The sequence below is a fragment of the Schistocerca serialis genome, chromosome 2 (assembly GCF_023864345.2).
Source record: "Schistocerca serialis cubense isolate TAMUIC-IGC-003099 chromosome 2, iqSchSeri2.2, whole genome shotgun sequence".
Taxonomy (NCBI): Eukaryota; Metazoa; Arthropoda; class Insecta; order Orthoptera; family Acrididae; genus Schistocerca; species Schistocerca serialis.
In genome coordinates, this window is record NC_064639.1 from 1,388,526 (window position 1) to 1,407,799 (window position 19,274).

Consider the following 19,274-nt stretch of genomic DNA (forward strand, 5'->3'; position numbering starts at 1 on the left):
CACAGGAATGGTTCAAATCATAGACAGTTGGAAGAGTCAGTATTCTTGTACTTAAGTCGGCATTGTGCATTTTGTATTTAATTCCGATGCAATTTCTGTGTTTCATCGTCAATAAGACGGTCGAAAGGATACAGTAAACCTGGAGTGAAGCATCGGAATCTATAACTAGTGTCTCAGGAATGGTTCAAAACATAGACAGTTGGAAGAGTCAATCTTCTTGTACTTAAGTCAGCATTGTGTCTTTTGTATTTAATTCCGATGCTATTTCTGTGTTTCATCGTCAATAAGAAGGTCCAAGGGATACAGTAAACCTGAAGTGAAGCATCGGAATCTACAACTAGTGTCACAGGAATGGTTAAAATCATAGTCAGGAAGAAGAGTCAGTCTTCTTGTACTTAAGTTGGCATTGTGCCTTTTGTATTTAATTCCGATGCAATTTCTGTGTTTCACCGTCAATACGAAGGTCCAAGGGATACAGTAAACCTAGAGTGAAGCATCGGAATCCGTAACTAGTGTCAAAGTAATGGTTCAAAACATACACAGTAGGAAGAGTCAGTCTTCTTGTACTTAAGTCGGCATTGTGCCTTTTGTATTTAATTCCAATGCAATTTCTGTGATTCATCGTAAATATCAAAGTCCAAGGGATACGGTAAACTTGAAGTGAAGCATCGGAATCTATAACTAGTGTCACAGGAATGGTGCAATTCATAGACAGTAGGAAGAGTCAGTCTTCTTGTACATAAGTCGGCATTGTGCGTTTTGTATTTAATTCCGATGCAATTTCTGTGTTTCATCGTCAATAAGAAGGTCCAAGGGAAACAGTAAACCTGAAGTGAAGCATCGGAATCTATAATTAGTGTCACATTAATGATGCAAATCATAGACAGTAAGATGAGTCAGTATTCTTGTACTTAAGTCGGCATTGTGCTTTTTGTATTTAATTCCGATGCAACTTTTGTGTTTCATCGTCACTAACAAGGTCAGTGGGATACAGTAATCCTGAAGTTAGGCATCGGAATCTATAACTAGTGTCACTGGAATGGTTCAAAGCATAGTCAGTAAGAAGAGTCAGTCTTCTTGTAGTTAAGTCGGCATTGTGCCTTTTGTATTGAATTCCGAAACAATTTCTGTGTTTCATCGTCAATAAGAAGGTCAGAGGGATACTGTAATCCTGAAGTTAAGCATCGGAATCTATGAATAGTGTCACAGGAATGGTTCAAAGCATAGTCAGTAAGAAGAGTCACTCTTCTTGTTCTTAAGTCGGTATTGTGCCTTTTGTATTTAATTCCGATGCAATATCTGTGTTTCATCGTCAATAAGACGGTCCAAGGGATACAGTAAACCTGAAGTGAAGCATCGGAACCTATAACTAGTGTCACAGGAATGGTTCAAAACATAGACAGTAGGAAGAGTCAGTCTTCTTGTACTCAAGTCGGCATTGTGCCTATTGTATTTAATTCCGATGTAATTTCTGTGTTTCATCGTCAATAAGAAGGTCTAAGGGACACAGTAAGCCTGCAGTGAAGCATCGGAATCTATAACTAGTGTCACAGGAATGGTTCAAAGCATGGATAGTAAAAAGGGTCAGTCTTCTTGTCCTTAAGTCGGCATTGTGCCTTTTGTATTTAATTCCGATGCAATTTCTGTGTTTCAACGTCAATAAGAAGTTCAGAGGGATACAGTAAACCTGAAGTGAAGCATCGGAATCTATAACTAGTGTCACTCGAATGGTTCAAAGCATAGACAGTAGGAAGAGTCAGTCTTCATGTACTTAAGTCGGCATTGTGCCTATTGTATTTCATTCCGATGTAATTTCTGTGTTTCATCGTCAATAAGAAGGTCTAAGGGACACAGTAAACCTGCAGTGAAGCATCGGAATCTATAACTAGTGTCACAGGGATGGTTCAAATCATAGACTGTAAGAAGAGTCAGTCTTCTTGTACTTAAGACGGCATTGTGCCTTTTGTATTTAATTCCGATGCAATTTCTGTGTTTCATCGTCAATAAGAAGGTCGAAGGGATACAGTAAACCTGGAGTGAAGCATCGGAGTCCATAACTAGTGTCACAGGAATGGTTAAAAGCATAGACAGTAAGAAGAGTCAGTCTTCTTGTACTTAATTCGGCAATGTACCTTTTGTATATAATTCCGATGCAATTTCTGTGTTTCATCGTCAATAAGAAGGTCAGAGGGATACAGTAAAAATGAAGTGAAGCAACGTAATCTATAACTACTGTCACAGGAATGGTTCAAAACATAGTCAGTAAGAAGGGTCAGTCTTCTTGTACTTAAGTCGGCATTGTGCCTTTTGTATTTAATTCCGATGCAATTTCTGTGTTTCATCGTCAATAAGAAGGTCGAAGGGATACAGTCAACCTGGAGTGAAACATCGGAATCTATAACTAGTGTCACAGGGACGGTTCAAAACATAGACAGTAAGATGAGGCAGTATTCTTGGACTTAAGTCGGCATTGTGCTTTTTGTATTTAATTCCGATGCAATTTCTGTGTTTCATCATCACTAAGAAGGTCAGAGGGATACAGTAATCCGGAAGTTAAGCATCGGAATCTATAACTAGAGTCACAGGAATGGTTCAAAACATAGACAGTTGGAAGAGACAGTCTTCTTGTACTTAAGTCGGCATTGTGCATTTTGTATTTAATTCCGATGCAATTTCTGTGTTTCATCGTCAATAAGAAGGTCGAAGGGATACAGTAAACCTGGAGTGAAGCATCGGAATCTATAACTAGTGTCTCAGGAATGGTTCAAAACATAGACAGTTGGAAGAGTCAATCTTCTTGTACTTAAGTCAGCATTGTGTCTTTTGTATTTAATTCCGATGCTATTTCTGTGTTTCATCGTCAATAAGAAGGTCCAAGGGATACAGTAAACCTGAAGTGAAACATCGGAATCTACAACTAGTGTCACAGGAATGGTTAAAATCATAGTCAGGAAGAACAGTCAGTCTTCTTGTACTTAAGTTGGCAGTGTGCCTTTTGTATTTAATTCCGATGCAATTTCTGTGCTTCACCGTCAATACGAAGGTCCAAGGGATACAGTAACCCTGGAGTGAAGCATCGGAATCCGTAACTAGTGTCAAAGTAATGGTTCAAAACATACACAGTAGGAAGAGTCAGTCTTCTTGTACTTAAGTCGGCATTGTACCTTTTGTATTTAATTCCGATGCAATTTCTGTGTTTCATCGTCAATAAGAAGGTCCAAGGGATACAGTAAACCTGAAGTGAAGCATCGGAATCTATAACTAGTGTCACTGGAATGGTTCAAATTATAGACAGTAAGAAGAGTCGGTCTTCTTGTACTTAAGTCGGCATTGTGCCTTTTGTATTTAATTCCGATGCACTTTCTGTGTTTTATCGTCAATAAGAAGGTCCAAGGGATACAGTAAACCTGAAGTGAAGCATCGGAATCTATAACTAGTGTCACTGGAATGGTTCAAATTATAGACAGTAAGAAGAGTCGGTCTTCTTGTACTTAAGTCGGCATTGTGCCTTTTGTATTTAATTCCGATGCAATTTCTGTGATTCATCGTAAATAACAAGGTCCAAGGGATACAGTAAACCTGAAGTGAAGCATCCGACTCTATAACTAGTGTCACAGAAATGGTTCAAAACATAGACAGTAGGAGGAGTCAGTCTTCTTGTACATAAGTCGGCATTGTGCGTTTGTATTTAATTCCGATGCAATTTCTGTGTTTCATCGTCAATAAGAAGGTCCAAGGGAAACAGTAAACCTGAAGTGAAGCATCGGAATCTATAATTAGTGTCACATTAATGATGCAAATCATAGACAGTAAGATGAGTCAGTATTCTTGTACTTAAGTCGGCATTGTGCTTTTTGTATTTAATTCCGATGCAACTTTTGTGTTTCATCGTCACTAACAAGGTCAGTGGGATACAGTAATCCTGAAGTTAGGCATCGGAATCTATAACTAGTGTCACTGGAATGGATCAAAGCATAGTCAGTAAGAAGAGTCAGTCTTCTTGTAGTTAAGTCGGCATTGTGCCTTTTGTATTGAATTCCGAAACAATTTCTGTGTTTCATCGTCAATAAGAAGGTCAGAGGGATACAGTAATCCTGAAGTTAAGCATCGGAATCTATGACTAGTGTCACAGGAATGGTTCAAAGCATAGTCAGTAAGAAGAGTCACTCTTCTTGTTCTTAAGTCGGTATTGTGCCTTTTGTATGTAATTCCGATGCAATATCTGTGTTTCATCGTCAATAAGACGGTCCAAGGGATACAGTAAACCTGAAGTGAAGCATCGGAACCTATAACTAGTGTCACAGGAATGGTTCAAAACATAGACAGTAGGAAGAGTCAGTCTTCTTGTACTCAAGTCGGCATTGTGCCTATTGTATTTAATTCCGATGTAATTTCTGTGTTTCATCGTCAATAAGAAGGTCTATGGGACACAGTAAGCCTGCAGTGAAGCATCGGAATCTATAACTAGTGTCACAGGAATGGTTCAAAGCATGGATAGTAAAAAGTGTCAGTCTTCTTGTCCTTAAGTCAGCATTGTGCCTTTTGTATTTAATTCCGAAGCAATTTCTGTGTTTCATCGTCAATAAGAAGTTCAGAGGGATACAGTAAACCTGAAGTGAAGCATCGTAATCTATAACTAGTCTCACATTAATGGTTCAAAACATAGACAGTAAGAAGAGTCAGATTTCTTTTCCCTCATTCGGTATTGTACCTTTTGAATTTAATTCCGATGCAATTTCTGTGTTTCATAGTCAATAAGAAGGTCCAAGGGATACAGTAAACCTGGCGTGAAGCATCGGAGTCCATAACTAGTGTCACAGGAATGGTTCAAAACATAGACAGTAAGAAGAGTCAATCTTCTTGTACTCAATTCGGCATTGTGCCACTTGTATTTAATTCCGATGCAATTTCTGTGTTTCATCGTCAATAAAAGGGTCAGAGGGATACAGTAAACCTGAAGTGAAGCATCGGAATCTATAACTAGTGTCACAGGAATGGTTCAAATCATAGTCAGTAAGAAGAGTCAGCCTTCTTGTACTTAAGTCGGCATTGTGCTTTTTGTATTTAATTCCGATGCAATTTCTGTGTTTCATCGTCAATAAGATGGTCCAAGGGATACGGTAAACCTGGAGTGAAGCATCGGAATCTATAACTAGTGTCAATGGAATGGTCCAAAACATAGACAGTAAGAAGAGGCAGTCTTCTTGTACTTAAGTCGGCATAGTGCCTTTTCTATTTAATTCCGATGCAATTTCTGTGTTTCATCGTCAATAAGAAGGTCAGAAGGATACAGTAAACCTGAAGTGAAGCATGGGAATCTATAACTAGTGTCACGGGAATGGTTCAAAACATAGTCAGTAAGAGGAGTCAGTCTTCTTGAAAATAAGTTGGCATTGTGCCTTTCGTATTTAATTCCGATGCAATTTTTGTGTTTCATCGTCACTAACAAGGTCCGTGGGATACAGTAATCCTGAAGTTAGGCATCGGAATCTATGACTAGTGTCACTGGAATGGTTCAAAGCATAGTCAGTAAGAAGAGTCAGTCTTCTCGTTCTTAAGTCGGCATTGTGCCTTTTGTATTGAATTCCGAAGCAATTTCTGTGTTTCATCGTCAATAAGAAGGTGCAAGGGATACAGTAAACCTGAAGTGAAGCATCGGAATCAGTAACTAGTGTCACAGGAATGGTTCAAAGCATAGACAGTAAGAAGAGTCAGTCTTCTTGTACTTAAGTCGGCATAGTGCCTTTTCTATTTAATTCCGATGCAATATCTGTGTTTCATCGTCAATAAGAAGGTCAGAAGGATACAGTAAACCTGAAGTGAAGCATCGGAATCTATAACTAGTGTCACGGGAATGGTTCAAAACATAGTCAGTAAGAGGAGTCAGTCTTCTTGAACTTAAGTTGGCATTGTGCCTTTCGTATTTAATTCCGATGCAATTTCTGTGTTTCACCGTCAATAAGAAGGTCCAAGGGATACAGTAAACCTGAAGTGAAGCATCGGACTCTATAACTAGTGTCACAGAAATGGTTCAAAACATAGACAGTAGGAAAAGTCAGTCTTCTTGTACATAAGTCGGCATTGTGCCTTTTGTATTTAATTCCGATGTAATTTCTGTGTTTCATCGTCAATAAGAAGGTCTAAGGGACACAGTAAGCCTGCAGTGAAGCATCGGAATCTATAACTAGTGTCACAGGAATGGTTCAAAGCATGGATAGTAAAAAGAGTCAGTCTTCTTGTCCTTAAGTCGGCATTGTGCCTTTTGTATTTAATTCCGATGCAATTTCTGTGTTTCATCGTCAATAAGATGGTCAGATGGATACAGTAAACCTGAGGTGAAGCATCGGAATCTATAACTAGTGTCACAGGAATGGTTCAAAGCATGGATAGTAAAAAGAGTCAGTCTTCTTGTCCTTAAGTCGGCATTGTGCCTTTTGTATTTAATTCCGATGCAATTTCTGTGTTTCATCGTCAATAAGAAGGTCAGAGGGATACAGTAAACCAGAAGTGAAGCATCGGAATCTATAACTAGAGTCACAGGAATGGTTCAAAACATAGTCAGAGAGAAGCGTCAGTCTTCTTGTCCTTAAGTCGGCATTGTGCCTTTTGTATTTAATTCCGATGCAATTTCTGTGTTTCATCGTCAATAAGAAGGTCCAAGGGATACAGTAAACCTGGAGTGTGGCGTTGGAATCTATAACCAGTGTCACAGGAATGGTTCAAAACATAGACAGTAAGAAGAGTCAGTCTTCTTGTACTTAAGTCGGCATTGTGCCTTTTGTATTTAATTCGGATGCAATTTCTGTGTTTCATCGTCAATAAGAAGGTCAGAGGGATACAGTAATCCTGAAGTTAAGCATCGGAATCTATGACTAGTGTCACAGGAATGGTTCAAAGCATAGTCAGTAAGAAGAGTCACTCTTCTTGTTCTTAAGTCGGTATTGTGCCTTTTGTATGTAATTCCGATGCAATATCTGTGTTTCATCGTCAATAAGACGGTCCAAGGGATACAGTAAACCTGAAGTGAAGCATCGGAACCTATAACTAGTGTCACAGGAATGGTTCAAAACATAGACAGTAGGAAGAGTCAGTCTTCTTGTACTCAAGTCGGCATTGTGCCTATTGTATTTAATTCCGATGTAATTTCTGTGTTTCATCGTCAATAAGAAGGTCTATGGGACACAGTAAGCCTGCAGTGAAGCATCGGAATCTATAACTAGTGTCACAGGAATGGTTCAAAGCATGGATAGTCAAAAGTGTCAGTCTTCTTGTCCTTAAGTCAGCATTGTGCTTTTTGTATTTAATTCCGAAGCAATTTCTGTGTTTCATCGTCAATAAGAAGTTCAGAGGGATACAGTAAACCTGAAGTGAAGCATCGTAATCTATAACTAGTCTCACATTAATGGTTCAAAACATAGACAGTAAGAAGAGTCAGATTTCTTTTCCCTCATTCGGCATTGTACCTTTTGAATTTAATTCCGATGCAATTTCTGTGTTTCATCGTCAATAAGAAGGTCCAAGGGATACAGTAAACCTGAAGTGAAGCATCGGACTCTATAACTAGTGTTACAGGAATGGTTCAAAGCATGGATAGTAAAAAGAGTCAGTCTTCTTGTCCTTAAGTCGGCATTGTGCCTTTTGTATTTAATTCCGATGCAATTTCTGTGTTTCATCGTCAATAAGATGGTCAGATGGATACAGTAAACCTGAGGTGAAGCATCGGAATCTATAACTAGTGTCACAGGAATGGTTCAAAGCATGGATAGTAAAAAGAGTCAGTCTTCTTGTCCTTAAGTCGGCATTGTGCCTTTTGTATTTAATTCCGATGCAATTTCTGTGTTTCATCGTCAATAAGAAGGTCAGAGGGATACAGTAAACCAGAAGTGAAGCATCGGAATCTATAACTAGAGTCACAGGAATGGTTCAAAACATAGTCAGAGAGAAGCGTCAGTCTTCTTGTCCTTAAGTCGGCATTGTGCCTTTTGTATTTAATTCCGATGCAATTTCTGTGTTTCATCGTCAATAAGAAGGTCCAAGGGATACAGTAAACCTGGAGTGTGGCGTTGGAATCTATAACCAGTGTCACAGGAATGGTTCAAATCATAGACAGTAAGAAGAGTCAGTCTTCTTGTACTTAAGTCGGCATTGTGCCTTTTGTATTTAATTCGGATGCAATTTCTGTGTTTCATCGTCAATAAGAAGGTCAGAGGGATACAGTAATCCTGAAGTTAAGCATCGGAATCTATGACTAGTGTCACAGGAATGGTTCAAAGCATAGTCAGTAAGAAGAGTCACTCTTCTTGTTCTTAAGTCGGTATTGTGCCTTTTGTATTTAATTCCGATGCAATATCTGTGTTTCATCGTCAATAAGACGGTCCAAGGGATACAGTAAACCTGAAGTGAAGTATCGGAACCTATAACTAGTGTCACAGGAATGGTTCAAAACATAGACAGTAGGAAGAGTCAGTCTTCTTGTACTCAAGTCGGCATTGTGCCTATTGTATTTAATTCCGATGTAATTTCTGTGTTTCATCGTCAATAAGAAGGTCTAAGGGACACAGTAAGCCTGCAGTGAAGCATCGGAATCTATAACTAGTGTCACAGGAATGGTTCAAAGCATGGATAGTAAAAAGGGTCAGTCTTCTTGTCCTTAAGTCGGCATTGAGCCTTTTGTATTTAATTCCGGCGCAATTTCTGTGTTTCATCGTCAATAAGAAGTTCAGAGGGATACAGTAAACCTGTAGTGAAGCATCGGAATCTATAACTAGAGTCACAGGAATGGTTCAAAACATAGTCGGAGAGAAGCGTCAGTCTTCTTGTCCTTAAGTCGGCATTGTGCCTTTTGTATTTAATTCCGATGCAATTTCTGTGTTTCATCGTCAATAAGAAGCTCCAAGGGATACAGTAGACCTGGAGTGTAGCATCGGAATCTATAACCAGTGTCACAGGAATGGTTCAAAACATAGAAAGTAAGAAGAGTCAGTCTTCGTGTACTTAAGTCGGCATTTTGCCTTTTGTATTTAATTCCGATGCACTTTCTGTGTTTCATCGTCAATAACAAGGTCCAAGGGATACAGCAAACCTGAAGTGAAGCATCGGAATCTATAACTAGTGTCACAGGAATGGTTTAAAACATAGTCAGTAAAAAGATTGAGTCTTCCTGTACTTAAGTCGGCATTGTGCCTTTTCTATTTAATTCCGATGCAATTTCTGTGTTTCATCGTCAGTAAGATGGTCCAAGGGATACGGTAAACCTGGAGTGAAGCATCGGAATCTATAACTAGTGTCAATGGAATGGTCCAAAACATAGACAGCAAGAAGAGTCAGTCTTCTTGTACTTAAGTCGGCATTGTGCCTTTTGTATTTAATTCCGATGCAATTTCTGTGTTTCATCGTCAATAAGAAGGTCCAAGGGATACAGTAAACCCGGAGTGAAGCATCGGAATCTATAACTAGTGTCACAGGAATGGTGCAAATCATAGACAGTAAGATGAGTCAGTATTCTTGTACTTAAGTCGGCATTGTGCTTTTTGTATTTAATTCCGATGCAATTTCTGTGTTTCATCGTCACTAAGAAGGTCAGAGGGATACAGTAATCCTGAAGTTAAGCATCGGAATCTATAACTAGTGTCACAGGAATGGTTCAAAGCATAGTCAGTAAGAAGAGTCAGTCTTCCTGTAGTTAAGTCGGCATTGTGCCTTTTGTGTTGAATTCCGAACCAATTTCTTGGTTTCATCGTCAATAAGAAGGTGCAAGGGATACAGTAAACCTGAAGTGAAGCGTCGGAATCTATAACTAGTGTCACAGGAATGGTTTAAAGCATAGACAAAGAAGAAGAGACAGTCTTCTTGTACTTAAGTCGGCATTGTGCCTTTTCTGATTAATTCCGATGCAATTTCTGTGTTTCATCGGCAATAAGGTCAGAGGGATACAGTAAACCTGAAGTGAAGCATCGGAATCTATAACTAGTGTCACAGGAATGGTTCAAAATATAGACAGTAGGAACAGTCAGTCTACTTGTACTTAAGTCGGCATTGTGCCTTTTGTATTTAATTCCGATGCGATTTCTGTGTTTCATAGTCAATAAGAAGGTCCAAGGTGTACAGTAAACCTGAAGTGAAGCATCGGAATCTATAACTAGTGTTACAGGAATGGTTCAAAACATAGAAAGTAAGAAGAGTCAGTCTTCTTGTACTTAAGTCGGCATTGTGCCTTTTCTATTTAATTCCGATGCAATTTCTGTATTTCATCGTCAATAAGAAGGTCAGAGGGATACAGTAATCCTGAAGTTAAGCATCGGAATCTATGACTAGTGTCACAGGAATGGTTCAAAGCATAGTCAGTAAGAAGAGTCAGTCTTCTTGTTCTTAAGTCGGTATTGTGCCTTTTGTATTTAATTCCGATGCAATATCTGTGTTTCATCGTCAATAAGACGGTCCAAGGGATACAGTAAACCTGAAGTGAAGCATCGGGATCTATAACTAGTGTCACAGGAATGGTTCAAAACATAGACAGTAGGAAGAGTCAGTCTTCTTGTACTTAAGGTGGCATTGTGCTTTTTGTATTTAATTCCGATGCAATTTCTGTGTTTCATCGTCACTAAGAAGGTCAGAGGGATATAGTAATCCTGAAGTTAAGCATCGGAATCTATAACTAGTGTCACACGAATGGTTCAAAGCATAGTCAGTAAGAAGAGTCAGTCTTCCTGTAGTTAAGTCGGCATTGTGCCTTTTGTATTGAATTCCGAACCAATTTCTTTGTTTCATCGTCAATAAGAAGGTGCAAGGGATACAGTAAACCTGAAGTGAAGCGTCGGAATCTATAACTAGTGTCACAGGAATCGTTTAAAGCATAGACAAAGAAGAAGAGACAGTCTTCTTGTACTTAAGTCGGCATTGTGCCTTTTGTATTTAATTCCGATGCAATTTCTGTGTTTCATCGTCTACAAGAAGGTCCAAGGAATACAGTAAACCTGGAGTGAAGCATCGGAATCTATAACTAGTGTCACAGGAATGGTTCAAAACATAGACAGTACGAAGTGTCAGTCTTCTTGTACTTAAGTCGGCATTGTGCCTTTTGTATTTAATTCCGATGCAATTTCTGTGTTTCATCGTCAATAGGAAGGTCAGAGGGATACAGTAAACCTGAAATGAACTATCGGAATCTATAACTAGTGTCACAGGAATGGTTCAAAACATAGACAGTATGAAGGGTCAGTCTTCTTGTACTTAAGTCGGCATTTTGCCTTTTGTATTTAATTCCGATGCCATTTCTGTGTTTCATCGTCAATAAGAAGGTCCGAGGGATACAGTAAACCTGTAGTGAAGTATCGGAATCTATAACTAGTGTCACAGGAATGGTTCAAAGCATAGTCGGTAAGAAGAGTCAGTCTTCTTGTACTTAAGTCGGCATTGTGCCTTTTCTATTTAATTCCGATGCAATTTCTGCGTTTCATCGTCAATAAGAAGGTCAGAGGGATACAGTAATCCTGAAGTTAAGCATCGGAATCTATGACTAGTGTCACAGGAATGGTTCAAAGCATAGTCAGTAAGAAGAGTCACTCTTCTTGTTCTTAAGTCGGTATTGTGCCTTTTGTATTTAATTCCGATGCAATATCTGTGTTTCATCGTCAATAAGACGGTCCAAGGGATACAGTAAACCTGAAGTGAAGTATCGGAACCTATAACTAGTGTCACAGGAATGGTTCAAAACATAGACAGTAGGAAGAGTCAGTCTTCTTGTACTCAAGTCGGCATTGTGCCTATTGTATTTAATTCCGATGTAATTTCTGTGTTTCATCGTCAATAAGAAGGTCTAAGGGACACAGTAAGCCTGCAGTGAAGCATCGGAATCTATAACTAGTGTCACAGGAATGGTTCAAAGCATGGATAGTAAAAAGGTTCAGTCTTCTTGTCCTTAAGTCGGCATTGAGCCTTTTGTATTTAATTCCGATGCAATTTCTGTGTTTCATCGTCAATAAGAAGTTCAGAGGGATACAGTAAACCTGTAGTGAAGCATCGGAATCTATAACTAGAGTCACAGGAATGGTTCAAAACATAGTCGGAGAGAAGCGTCAGTCTTCTTGTCCTTAAGTCGGCATTGTGCCTTTTGTATTTAATTCCGATGCAATTTCTGTGTTTCATCGTCAATAAGAAGCTCCAAGGGATACAGTAGACCTGGAGTGTAGCATCGGAATCTATAACCAGTGTCACAGGAATGGTTCAAAACATAGAAAGTAAGAAGAGTCAGTCTTCGTGTACTTAAGTCGGCATTTTGCCTTTTGTATTTAATTCCGATGCACTTTCTGTGTTTCATCGTCAATAACAAGGTCCAAGGGATACAGCAAACCTGAAGTGAAGCATCGGAATCTATAACTAGTGTCACAGGAATGGTTTAAAACATAGTCAGTAAAAAGATTGAGTCTTCCTGTACTTAAGTCGGCATTGTGCCTTTTCTATTTAATTCCGATGCAATTTCTGTGTTTCATCGTCAGTAAGATGGTCCAAGGGATACGGTAAACCTGGAGTGAAGCATCGGAATCTATAACTAGTGTCAATGGAATGGTCCAAAACAAAGACAGCAAGAAGAGTCAGTCTTCTTGTACTTAAGTCGGCATTGTGCCTTTTGTATTTAATTCCGATGCAATTTCTGTGTTTCATCGTCAATAAGAAGGTCCAAGGGATACAGTAAACCCGGAGTGAAGCATCGGAATCTATAACTAGTGTCACAGGAATGGTGCAAATCATAGACAGTAAGATGAGTCAGTATTCTTGTACTTAAGTCGGCATTGTGCTTTTTGTATTTAATTCCGATGCAATTTCTGTGTTTCATCGTCACTAAGAAGGTGAGAGGGATACAGTAATCCTGAAGTTAAGCATCGGAATCTATAACTAGTGTCACAGGAATGGTTCAAAGCATAGTCAGTAAGAAGAGTCAGTCTTCCTGTAGTTAAGTCGGCATTGTGCCTTTTGTGTTGAATTCCGAACCAATTTCTTGGTTTCATCGTCAATAAGTAGGTGCAAGGGATACAGTAAACCTGAAGTGAAGCGTCGGAATCTATAACTAGTGTCACAGGAATGGTTTAAAGCATAGACAAAGAAGAAGAGACAGTCTTCTTGTACTTAAGTCGGCATTGTGCCTTTTCTGATTAATTCCGATGCAATTTCTGTGTTTCATCGGCAATAAGGTCAGAGGGATACAGTAAACCTGAAGTGAAGCATCGGAATCTATAACTAGTGTCACAGGAATGGTTCAAAATATAGACAGTAGGAACAGTCAGTCTACTTGTACTTAAGTCGGCATTGTGCCTTTTGTATTTAATTCCGATGCGATTTCTGTGTTTCATAGTCAATAAGAAGGTCCTAGGTGTACAGTAAACCTGAAGTGAAGCATCGGAATCTATAACTAGTGTTACAGGAATGGTTCAAAACATAGAAAGTAAGAAGAGTCAGTCTTCTTGTACTTAAGTCGGCATTGTGCCTTTTCTATTTAATTCCGATGCAATTTCTGTATTTCATCGTCAATAAGAAGGTCAGAGGGATACAGTAATCCTGAAGTTAAGCATCGGAATCTATGACTAGTGTCACAGGAATGGTTCAAAGCATAGTCAGTAAGAAGAGTCAGTCTTCTTGTTCTTAAGTCGGTATTGTGCCTTTTGTATTTAATTCCGATGCAATATCTGTGTTTCATCGTCAATAAGACGGTCCAAGGGATACAGTAAACCTGAAGTGAAGCATCGGGATCTATAACTAGTGTCACAGGAATGGTTCAAAACATAGACAGTAGGAAGAGTCAGTCTTCTTGTACTTAAGGTGGCATTGTGCTTTTTGTATTTAATTCCGATGCAATTTCTGTGTTTCATCGTCACTAAGAAGGTCAGAGGGATACAGTAATCCTGAAGTTAAGCATCGGAATCAATAACTAGTGTCACACGAATGGTTCAAAGCATAGTCAGTAAGAAGAGTCAGTCTTCCTGTAGTTAAGTCGGCATTGTGCCTTTTGTATTGAATTCCGAACCAATTTCTTTGTTTCATCGTCAATAAGAAGGTGCAAGGGATACAGTAAACCTGAAGTGAAGCGTCGGAATCTATAACTAGTGTCACAGGAATCGTTTAAAGCATAGACAAAGAAGAAGAGACAGTCTTCTTGTACTTAAGTCGGCATTGTGCCTTTTGTATTTAATTCCGATGCAATTTCTGTGTTTCATCGTCTACAAGAAGGTCCAAGGAATACAGTAAACCTGGAGTGAAGCATCGGAATCTATAACTAGTGTCACAGGAATGGTTCAAAACATAGACAGTACGAAGTGTCAGTCTTCTTGTACTTAAGTCGGCATTGTGCCTTTTGTATTTAATTCCGATGCAATTTCTGTGTTTCATCGTCAATAGGAAGGTCAGAGGGATACAGTAAACCTGAAATGAACTATCGGAATCTATAACTAGTGTCACAGGAATGGTTCAAAACATAGACAGTAAGAAGGGTCAGTCTTCTTGTACTTAAGTCGGCATTTTGCCTTTTGTATTTAATTCCGATGCCATTTCTGTGTTTCATCGTCAATAAGAAGGTCCAAGGGATACAGTAAACCTGTAGTGAAGTATCGGAATCTATAACTAGTGTCACAGGAATGGTTCAAATCATAGTCGGTAAGAAGAGTCAGTCTTCTTGTACTTAAGTCGGCATTGTGCCTTTTCTATTTAATTCCGATGCAATTTCTGTGTTTCATCGTCAATAAGAAGGTCAGAGGGATACAGTAATCCTGAAGTTAAGCATCGGAATCTATGACTAGTGTCACAGGAATGGTTCAAAGCATAGTCAGTAAGAAGGGTCAGTCTTCTTGTTCTTAAGTCGGTATTGTGCCTTTTGTATTTAATTCCGATGCAATATCTGTGTTTCATCGTCAATAAGACGGGCCAAGGGATACAGTAAACCTGAAGTGAAGCATCGGAATCTATAACTAGTGTCACAGGAATGGTTCAAAACATAGACAGTAGGAAGAGTCAGTCTTCTGGTACTCAAGTCGGCATTGTGCCTATTGTATTTAATTCCGATGTAATTTCTGTGTTTCATCGTCAATAAGAAGGTCTAAGGGACACAGTAAGCCTGCAGTGAAGCATCGGAATCTATAACTAGTGTCACAGGAATGGTTCAAAGCATGGATAGTAAAAAGAGTCAGTCTTCTTGTCCTTAAGTCGGCATTGTGCCTTTTGTATTTAATTCCGATGCAATTTCTGTGTTTCATCGTCAATAAGATGGTCAGATGGATACAGTAAACCTGAGGTGAAGCATCGGAATCTATAACTAGTGTCACAGGAATGGTTCAAAGCATGGATAGTAAAAAGAGTCAGTCTTCTTGTCCTTAAGTCGGCATTGTGCCTTTTGTATTTAATTCCGATGCAATTTCTGTGTTTCATCGTCAATAAGAAGGTCAGAGGGATACAGTAAACCAGAAGTGAAGCATCGGAATCTATAACTAGAGTCACAGGAATGGTTCAAAACATAGTCAGAGAGAAGCGTCAGTCTTCTTGTCCTTAAGTCGGCATTGTGCCTTTTGTATTTAATTCCGATGCAATTTCTGTGTTTCATCGTCAATAAGAAGGTCCAAGGGATACAGTAAACCTGGAGTGTAGCATTGGAATCTATAACCAGTGTCACAGGAATGGTTCAAAACATAGAAAGTAAGAAGAGTCAGTCTTCGTTTACTTAAGTCGGCATTTTGCCTTTTGTATTTAATTCCGATGCACTTTCTGTGTTTCATCGTCAATAACAAGGTCCAAGGGATACAGCAAACCTGAAGTGAAGCATCGGAATCTATAACTAGTGTCACAGGAATGGTTTAAAACATAGTCAGTAAAAAGATTGAGTCTTCCTGTACTTAAGTCGGCATTGTGCTTTTTGTATTTAATTCCGATGCAATTTCTGTGTTTCATCGTCAATAAGATGGTCAGATGGATACAGTAAACCTGAGGTGAAGCATCGGAATCTATAACTAGTGTCACAGGAATGGTTCAAAGCATGGATAGTAAAAAGAGTCAGTCTTCTTGTCCTTAAGTCGGCATTGTGCCTTTTGTATTTAATTCCGATGCAATTTCTGTGTTTCATCGTCAATAAGAAGGTCAGAGGGATACAGTAAACCAGAAGTGAAGCATCGGAATCTATAACTAGAGTCACAGGAATGGTTCAAAACATAGTCAGAGAGAAGCGTCAGTCTTCTTGTCCTTAAGTCGGCATTGTGCCTTTTGTATTTAATTCCGATGCAATTTCTGTGTTTCTTCGTCAATAAGAAGGTCCAAGGGATACAGTAAACCTGGAGTGTGGCGTTGGAATCTATAACCAGTGTCACAGGAATGGTTCAAAACATAGACAGTAAGAAGAGCCAGTCTTCTTGTACTTAAGTCGGCATTGTGCCTTTTGTATTTAATTCGGATGCAATTTCTGTGTTTCATCGTCAATAAGAAGGTCAGAGGGATACAGTAATCCTGAAGTTAAGCATCGGAATCTATGACTAGTGTCACAGGAATGGTTCAAAGCATAGTCAGTAAGAAGAGTCACTCTTCTTGTTCTTAAGTCGGTATTGTGCCTTTTGTATTTAATTCCGATGCAATATCTGTGTTTCATCGTCAATAAGACGGTCCAAGGGATACAGTAAACCTGAAGTGAAGTATCGGAACCTATAACTAGTGTCACAGGAATGGTTCAAAACATAGACAGTAGGAAGAGTCAGTCTTCTTGTACTCAAGTCGGCATTGTGCCTATTGTATTTAATTCCGATGTAATTTCTGTGTTTCATCGTCAATAAGAAGGTCTAAGGGACACAGTAAGCCTGCAGTGAAGCATCGGAATCTATAACTAGTGTCACAGGAATGGTTCAAAGCATGGATAGTAAAAAGGGTCAGTCTTCTTGTCCTTAAGTCGGCATTGAGCCTTTTGTATTTAATTCCGATGCAATTTCTGTGTTTCATCGTCAATAAGAAGTTCAGAGGGATACAGTAAACCTGTAGTGAAGCATCGGAATCTATAACTAGAGTCACAGGAATGGTTCAAAACATAGTCGGAGAGAAGCGTCAGTCTTCTTGTCCTTAAGTCGGCATTGTGCCTTTTGTATTTAATTCCGATGCAATTTCTGTGTTTCATCGTCAATAAGAAGCTCCAAGGGATACAGTAGACCTGGAGTGTAGCATCGGAATCTATAACCAGTGTCACAGGAATGGTTCAAAACATAGAAAGTAAGAAGAGTCAGTCTTCGTGTACTTAAGTCGGCATTTTGCCTTTTGTATTTAATTCCGATGCACTTTCTGTGTTTCATCGTCAATAACAAGGTCCAAGGGATACAGCAAACCTGAAGTGAAGCATCGGAATCTATAACTAGTGTCACAGGAATGGTTTAAAACATAGTCAGTAAAAAGATTGAGTCTTCCTGTACTTTAGTCGGCATTGTGCCTTTTCTATTTAATTCCGATGCAATTTCTGTGTTTCATCGTCAGTAAGATGGTCCAAGGGATACGGTAAACCTGGAGTGAAGCATCGGAATCTATAACTAGTGTCAATGGAATGGTCCAAAACATAGACAGCAAGAAGAGTCAGTCTTCTTGTACTTAAGTCGGCATTGTGCCTTTTGTATTTAATTCCGATGCAATTTCTGTGTTTCATCGTCAATAAGAAGGTCCAAGGGATACAGTAAACCCGGAGTGAAGCATCGGAATCTATAACTAGTGTCACAGGAATGGTGCAAATCATAGACAGTAAGATGAGTCAGTATTCTTGTACTTAAGTCGGCATTGTGCTTTTTGTATTTAATTCCGATGCAATTTCTGTGTTTCATCGTCACTAAGAAGGTCAGAGGGATACAGTAATCCTGAAGTTAAGCATCGGAATCTATAACTAGTGTCACAGGAATGGTTCAAAGCATAGTCAGTAAGAAGAGTCAGTCTTCCTGTGGTTAAGTCGGCATTGTGCCTTTTGTGTTGAATTCCGAACCAATTTCTTGGTTTCATCGTCAATAAGAAGGTGCAAGGGATACAGTAAACCTGAAGTGAAGCGTCGGAATCTATAACTAGTGTCACAGGAATGGTTTAAAGCATAGACAAAGAAGAAGAGACAGTCTTCTTGTACTTAAGTCGGCATTGTGCCTTTTCTGATTAATTCCGATGCAATTTCTGTGTTTCATCGGCAATAAGGTCAGAGGGATACAGTAAACTTGAAGTGAAGCATCGGAATCTATAACTAGTGTCACAGGAATGGTTCAAAATATAGACAGTAGGAACAGTCAGTCTACTTGTACTTAAGTCGGCATTGTGCCTTTTGTATTTAATTCCGATGCGATTTCTGTGTTTCATAGTCAATAAGAAGGTCCAAGGTGTACAGTAAACCTGAAGTGAAGCATCGGAATCTATAACTAGTGTTACAGGAATGGTTCAAAACATAGAAAGTAAGAAGAGTCAGTCTTCTTGTACTTAAGTCGGCATTGTGCCTTTTCTATTTAATTCCGATGCAATTTCTGTATTTCATCGTCAATAAGAAGGTCAGAGGGATACAGTAATCCTGAAGTTAAGCATCGGAATCTATGACTAGTGTCACAGGAATGGTTCAAAGCATAGTCAGTAAGAAGAGTCAGTCTTCTTGTTCTTAAGTCGGTATTGTGCCTTTTGTATTTAATTCCGATGCAATATCTGTGTTTCATCGTCAATAAGACGGTCCAAGGGATACAGTAAACCTGAAGTGAAGCATCGGGATCTATAACTAGTGTCACAGGAATGGTTCAAAACATAGACAGTAGGAAGAGTCAGTCTTCTTGTACTTAAGGTGGCATTGTGCTTTTTGTATTTAATTCCGATGCAATTTCTGTGTTTCATCGTCACTAAGAAGGTCAGAGGGATACAGTAATCCTGAAGTTAAGCATCGGAATCTATAACTAGTGTCACACGAATGGTTCAAAGCATAGTCAGTAAGAAGAGTCAGTCTTCCTGTAGTTAAGTCGGCATTGTGCCTTTTGTATTGAATTCCGAACCAATTTCTTTGTTTCATCGTCAATAAGAAGGTGCAAGGGATACAGTAAACCTGAAGTGAAGCGTCGGAATCTATAACTAGTGTCACAGGAATCGTTTAAAGCATAGACAAAGAAGAAGAGACAGTCTTCTTGTACTTAAGTCGGCATTGTGCCTTTTGTATTTAATTCCGATGCAATTTCTGTGTTTCATCGTCTACAAGAAGGTCCAAGGAATACAGTAAACCTGGAGTGAAGCATCGGAATCTATAACTAGTGTCACAGGAATGGTTC